The sequence below is a fragment of the Phoca vitulina genome, unplaced genomic scaffold, assembly GCF_004348235.1.
Source record: "Phoca vitulina isolate PV1807 unplaced genomic scaffold, GSC_HSeal_1.0 scaffold71, whole genome shotgun sequence".
Taxonomy (NCBI): domain Eukaryota; kingdom Metazoa; phylum Chordata; class Mammalia; order Carnivora; family Phocidae; genus Phoca; species Phoca vitulina.
This window is the reverse complement of record NW_022589774.1, coordinates 13269261-13276458: the sequence shown is the minus strand read 5'-3', so window position 1 is coordinate 13276458 and position 7198 is coordinate 13269261. Positions and strand designations below refer to the sequence as shown.

The window sequence follows — 7198 nt, the reverse complement described above, 5'->3', positions numbered from 1 at the left end:
ATTCATAAACAAAAGTTTTTCTTTAAAGTTCTCTGCCTGGAAAAGTAAAGATCTGTGTTTTGCCAAAATAATTCCTGTGTTTACCAGATCTTTGATTACACAAGAAAACTGAGACCGACTGTTCAAAAAGCCAGACATGCCTGAGTGGCTCAGTCAGTTAAGCCTCGAGTCTTGATTTCGGCTGAGGTCATGATCTAAGGGTCATGAGATTAAGCCCTGCGTCAGCCTGTGCATTGAGTGTGTAGCCTGCTTAAGACTCTCATGACCCTGAAATCAATACCTGAGCTGAGATCAAGAGGGGGACACTCAACCAAGAGTGAACGCAACATGCATTCTCTCTCTCTCTCTCTCTTTAAAACAAAAGCAAAAACAAAAAAACCCTGAAGTTTGCTTACAACTATGTAGCCTTGTTTATTTGCCCTTAAAATCTTTTATTGTCTTTTTAACTTTGGTTAAGTAAAAAGTAAATTTTATTTTATAATGATTTATGATCCTATTTAATCCTAGTTAATCAAATGTTTTCTATTATTTTATATATTTTACATGATTTTTATAATGATTTGGGATCCTATTTAATGCTACTTAATCAAATGTTCAAGTCTTTGGATATTTTTTGGCATACTTCCAAAGTCAAATTCTAAAATGAAATCTTTGACCATAATCTAACTGAAATTTTCCAGCAGGTCCCTGGAACATTCAAAGATTTCTATGAAAAATTAAACTAATTAGGCTTACTTGGTATGTTAAGTTACATGGGAAGCATTGTCAAATAAGTGATACTAAACACTCAGATTATATTTGTGCAGAGATATGTTATTAGAGTAAGTGTTCTAAAATTGTATGAAGCTCCTAGATATCTGATTTCTTGGTATGTTATTATCTTGGAGTGTTGTGTGTCACAGAAATAATCAAATTCCCTTGTCAGTTGCCCTGTAATGAATGTGAATCAGATCTTCAACCATGACCATTCTTCAGTCTTATCATTTACAAGTTACCATTTTACTCTGATGCTATGGCAGATGTGTTTCATCTTCAGTGAGACTCAAAAAAACTCTTGAGTACAGTTTTCTGATACCTTAAGATCATAAAGCTGAACTAGGTTAGAATTTCTGTACTAGTGGTGAAACTGGATTCAAGCAGAAAAGAGTCAATAATACGGGATTGAATGAACTGAGAAGGATAATTAAAATTTTTATGACTTTTTTATTTGAAACATTGCTGACTTTAAAAATGTTCTGTTTTTCCAGATTTAAGGAAACCTTTTCTCTCAAGCTAACTTAACAGCAATTTGACAAAATATACCTTTGGAAACAAATGAAATATTTACCTTTTTCTCCCTACTCAATCCCTCCAGAATTCAAAAACTCAGTAACTATTCTTATATATTCATGGCATTGTATTTATTTGTCCAATGAGTTCAATGTCCAGTGTTCAAAGTCCAATGTCCAATAAGACTTTGTTCTCCTTATGACAGGACACAATTGGAATCATTGGTTATATTACTAAAGCTTTGACTGACATGTCATATTTGAGAATGACATGCATAGATTCAGACATGACCAGACAGCTTTAAGGAACTAAGGTTGACTTTATGGAGCCAATAAAGCCCCTTGAAAATATCATCCTGAAACAAACAAACAAACAAACAAACAAAAAAAAACAAGGAAAAGAAAAACAAAAGAAAGAAAAGAGAAGAGAAAAGATCATTCTGATACCTTGCTTACAGAGTTCCCAGCAGCTTTACCAGATGAGTAAAGAAGGTCACTTTCTGTTAGGTGCAGGAACCCCAGGATATATGGGGGAGCTGGAGAAGAGAGGAATTAATCCAAATCTATAGGTATTGCAGGGGAAGTCTGATGGCAAGTGCTTGGTTTGGCTTCTGGATCTGAGAGGCTGTTGAAAGTTCAATTTGGAGATTCTTTATGAAAAGTTCCAGCAAAACAGGTTTGTTTTCATTTGTTTCCTTTTTTAATTCAAGTGTAATTAACATATGGTGTTACATTAGTTTCAGGTGTACAGTATAATGATAAAACAATTCTACACATTACTCAGTGCTCATCATAAGTGTACTCTTAATCTTCTTCACCTATTTCACCCATCCCTCCATTCACCTTCCTTCTGGTAACTATCAGTTTATTCTCTATAGTTAAGAGCCTGTTTCTTGGTTTATCTTGTTTTATTTCCTTTTGTTCATTTATTTTGTTTCTTAAAGTCCAGATATGAGTGAAATCATACGGTATTTGTCTTTCTCTGACTTATTTCACTTAGCATTACACCTTCTAGCTCCATCCATGTTGTTGCAAATGGCAAGAGTCCATTCTTTTTTCAATTAGCAATAATCGCACCTCGGATAAACCTCATTGGCTACGATACTGCCACTGCACAAAGCTGAGTCCATTCTTTTTTATGGCTGAGTAATATTCCATCGTGTATATGTGTGTGTGTGTGTGTGTGTGTGTGTGTATACACACATACATATATATATACCACACCTTCTTTATCCATTCATCTATTGATGGACACTTGGGTTGCTTCCATATCTTGCCGGTTGTAAATAATGCTGCAATAAACATAAGGGTGCCTATGTCTTTTCAAATTAGTGCTTTCATTTTCCTTGGGTAAATACCCCATAGTGGAATTACTAGGTCCTATGGTAATTCCATTTTTAATTTTTTGAGCAACCTCCATACTGTTTTCCAGAATAGCTGCACCAGTTTGCATTTCCATCAACAGTGCATGAGTGTTCTTTTTTCTCCACATCCTTGTCAACATTTATTGTCTTGTGTTTTTGATTTTAGCCTTTCTGACAGGTGTGAGGTGATGTCTTATTGTGGTTTTGATTTGCATTTCCCTAATGATTAGTGATGTTGAGCGTCTTTTCTTGTGTTTATTGGCCATCTGTATGTCTTCTTTAGAGAAATGTCTACTCATCTCTTCTACCTATTTTTAATTGGATTATTTTTTTTGGTGTTGAGTTGTATGAGCTCTTTATATATTTTGGATATTAACCTCTTATCAGATAATATTATTTTTGCAAATATCTTCTCCCATTTGGTGGGATTTTTGTTTTGTTGATGGTTTCCTTTGCTGTACAAAAGCTTTTTATTTTGATGTAGTCCTAATAGTTTATTTTTGCTTTCATTTCCCTTGTCAAAGAAGACCTATCTAGAAAACTGTTTCTACAGTTGATGTCAAAGAAACTGCCTATGTTTTTTTAAGGATGTTTATGGTTTCAGGTCTCACATGTAGGTCTTTAAACCATTGAATTATTTTTGTGTATGGTTTGAGAAAGTGGTCCAGTTTCTTCTTTGGCATGGAGCTGTCCAGTTTTCCCAGCACCGTTTGCTGAAGAGATTGTCTTTTTCCCACTGAATATTCTTGCCTCCTTTGTTATAATTATGGGTTTATTTCTGGGTGGTCTCTTCTCTTCTGTTGATTTATGTGTCTATTTTTGTGCCAGTATCATACTGTTAGACTACTACAGCTTTGTAGTATATCTTGAAATCTGGGATTGTGATGCCTCTAGTTTTGTTCTTCTTTTTCAAGATTGCTTTGGCTATTTGGGTCTTTTGTGATTCCATACAAATCTTAGAATTATTTGTTCTAGTTCTATGAAAAGTGGTATTGGTATTTTGATAGGGCTGGTATTAAATCTGCAGATTGCTTTGGGTAGTATGGACATTTTAACAATACTTATTCTCTCAATCCATGAGCATGGAATACTTTCCATTTGTTTTTGTCATCTTCAATTTCTTTCATCAGTGTTTTGTAGTTTTCAAAGTACAGGTCTTTCACCTTTTTGGTTAAGTTTATTCCTAGGTATTTTATTATTTTTGATACAATTATGAATAGGATTGTTCTCTTAATTTCTCGCTACTTCATTAATGTATAGAAATACAACAGAATTTCTGTATATTGATTTTGAATCTTGTGACTTTACTGAATTTGTTTATCAGTTCCAGTAGCTTTTTGGTGGTTTTTCAGGTTTTCTATATAGAGCATCATGTCATCTACAAATAGTGAAAGTTTGACTTTTTCCTTACCAATTTGGATGCCTTTTCTTTTTTTTTTTTTTTTTTTTTTATTGCCGTGGCTAGGACTTCCAGTATTATGTTGAATAAAAGTGGTGAGTGTAGACATCCTTGAAGCAAGGATCCTGATCTTAGAGGAAAAGCTCTCTATTTCTCACCACTGAGTATGATGTTAGATGTAGAGTTTTCATATATGGCCTTTATTAATAATGTTAAGGTATGTTCCCTCTAAACCTACTTTCTTGAGGGTTTTTATCATGAATGAATGTTATACTTTGTCAAATGCTTCTTCTGTATCTATTGAAATGATTATATGATTTTTATCCTTTCGCTTATTGATATCTATATCACATTGATTGATTTGTGAATATTGAACCAGCCCTGTATCCCAGGAATAAATCCCACTTGGTTGTGGTAAATTATTTTTTAATGTCTTGTTGGATTCAGTTTGCTAATATTTTGTTAAGGATTTTTTCCAACAAAACGGGTTTTAAAGAGCCTACATGGTCAACTGCTATTCTTGTTGCACTTAATGTAAATAATCAGGCCAACTTATTTTTAAAACTAGGCTTCCTTTGCAATAAAGTCGTATTAATTTAGCTATCTTCTGTAGAAATTAGAGTGATTATATAAAGAAAAATATATGTTTCAATAACACACCTGTGTAGATACTAGATTCTTTTTTTAAAAGATTTATTTATTTGAGAGAGAGACTGCACACAGGCATGAGCAGGAAGGGGAGAGAGGGGCAAAGGGAGAGGGAGAAGCAGACTCCCCGCTGAGCAGGGAGCCTGACACAGCTCATCCCAACACTCTGGGATTATGACCTGAACCAAAGGCAGACACTTAACCAACTGAGCCACCCAGGGGCCCCATAGATTCTAATATTATTCATTATAAACTGGACTAGATCCTTATTTATTCTAGTTTTCTCCAGTGTCTGGGTGCAAGTCTCCAAACTCACATTTTCCATTTTTCTCCCACCTTTCTGACTTGGAATCATTTGAGAATTAAAACTGCACTTTTTCATGAAGCCCTCCAAGCTAAATATGAACAACTTGATGTAAACTTCAGAGAAATCACCGTAATAGCTCACATATAGATAATCTGAATGTCTCTTGTCTATGGGCCACTCAAAAGGACCAGAAATATTTGAACTCTAACAAGGAAAATCTGTGAGATTACCACTGCTAGCTCTCATTGTATCTGAAAACACTTCCAACCTGACATCTAAAAATCTTCTGGACTGGCTACTCTCAGAACTCAGAAACTGGTTGATAATTTGATCCAATTATTAATCATTGTTTTTCTTTTGTTTCCATAGAAATCTCTCTTATTTAATACCTGATGACTTAAATCAGAGGCTTAACTTTGAGAACACACCTACATTCCTGACTCCTGAAATGAGTTTAACTGAACTGACCTATTGTCAGGGCTAAGAGACTAAATCCACAAGACAGAAAAATCTACCAACTCAATTTTAATATGGAAAACTTCAGGGGAGTTTCAGAGGAGGGAACTGTAGGGGCCACGGGCAGGTTACCCTAAGATGAGCCACTTTGGCATGAAGATTATTTTGAGTTAAAAACAGTGAAAACCCAGCACATATAGGAAAACTCTTTACCTCCCCTTTAACTGCTTGCCCATACCAGGAAGAGAGCTATTAACAGATATTCCTCTTTACCTAAGAAACTTATCTGTATAATAGGGCAACCTTTGTTTTCCAAACATCTTCTCTCCCCTTCCTGCTAATGGTCTTCTTCCCTCTGTATCACCAGAGCCCCGACACCTCTCCTTCGCTCAAGATGTCATATATGAGCCTCTTGTTAGTGGACTGTCTGGATTTTCATGTCTGAGTGGATTCCTCATATGTATGAAATTAAACTTGATTTTCTCCTGTTCATCTGTCTCATGTCAGTTCGATTCTTAGTCCAGCAGACTAAAAGGCAGAGGGATCCTCCCCAACAACTTGTTGCCAATCTTAGAACAAAAGCATTCAATCTTTCATTATCAGGTATGATTTTAGCTGTAGGTTTTTCCTGGGTTCTGTTTATTAAGTAGGGCATTTCACTTTCTATTTTGCTGAATGTTCTTTTTTTTTGAATCATGAGTGAATGTTGAATTTTATCAGATGTTCTTTATACATCTATTGAGATGATCATATAATCTTTAGAAATCTGTTGATCTAGTGAGTCATACTAATTTTCAAATGTTGAATCAACCTTGCATCTACAATGTGAAGATCATGAGAAAAGGGAACCTACTGCAATATGCTAAGCTTTCCTTTCTGCATCTTAAGATGACTGCCTGCCTTTAATGAAGGCCATGGCTTCTCTTGAGTGGCCTTCCCTATGGAGTGCTCTCTTTGGGTCCTGAGAATTCCTTCCATCCTTTCCCCCTCTCTTCAGGCCTAAAGATGGCAGAGGCTTCAGGCAAAGTCCTGCACAAACTGTTTTGCTTTTTTGAAACATGGCCCACATGTTTGTAAACAGTCCCTTTACAAAACTCTCCTTACTCTCTGATTGTGCAATTTTTTTTTACTGGGATCCAGCTAATATCAAATTATAGTATTGTGTCCTTAAGGACAGTTCCTACAGACTTCAGCTCATAGGTGTCAGTCAGGGTGAGTATGTGTGTGTTTTGGACTGTGTGTGTGTGCATGCACCTATGTGTGTGTGTGGCCCTGGGTCTGAACTCAATATTCAACTACTTCATCTTCCTAAAGGGCAGGAGATTCTGAGCCCAGAGGTAGGAGCTGACAGGCCAACTGTTCTCAGCTAGACTCTGCTTAGGCAGAGGGTTTTTTGAGCCCAGGATGCCCTTGCAGGGAGGTCTACTGCAGCCAGTTGCTGGGAGGTCTCCGAAATAAGGCTTAGTAGCCCCGGCCTTTCAACATGCAGGGATCTCAGTATATTGGTTGCTTCAGTCAGTTTTGCTATTGATATGAATAGATAGCTTCTACAATCTTCAGAGAAAAAGATTTTTTTGAATGAAGATAATTATGTGAGTTAATAAAGTTATTATATAAGTACCACTGAAACCAAACAAACAAAAAAAAGGGAGCAAGCGTTGAAGTTCTATTACTTAATTCATGTATAAACACCAACAAGGCCAGAATGGGAAAGCACTGGGAATCTGGAGGTAATCAGTCTCTATCTGCGAGTGCC

The 7198-nt window shown here is 36.0% G+C and overlaps 1 pseudogene; it reads right to left on the bottom strand.

Annotated features, from left to right (window-relative positions):
- Nucleotides 1-2198: 2198 nt before the first annotated feature.
- LOC116624959 lies at nucleotides 2199-2390 on the bottom strand (annotated as a pseudogene).
- Between the last annotated feature and the right edge of the window lie 4808 nt (nucleotides 2391-7198).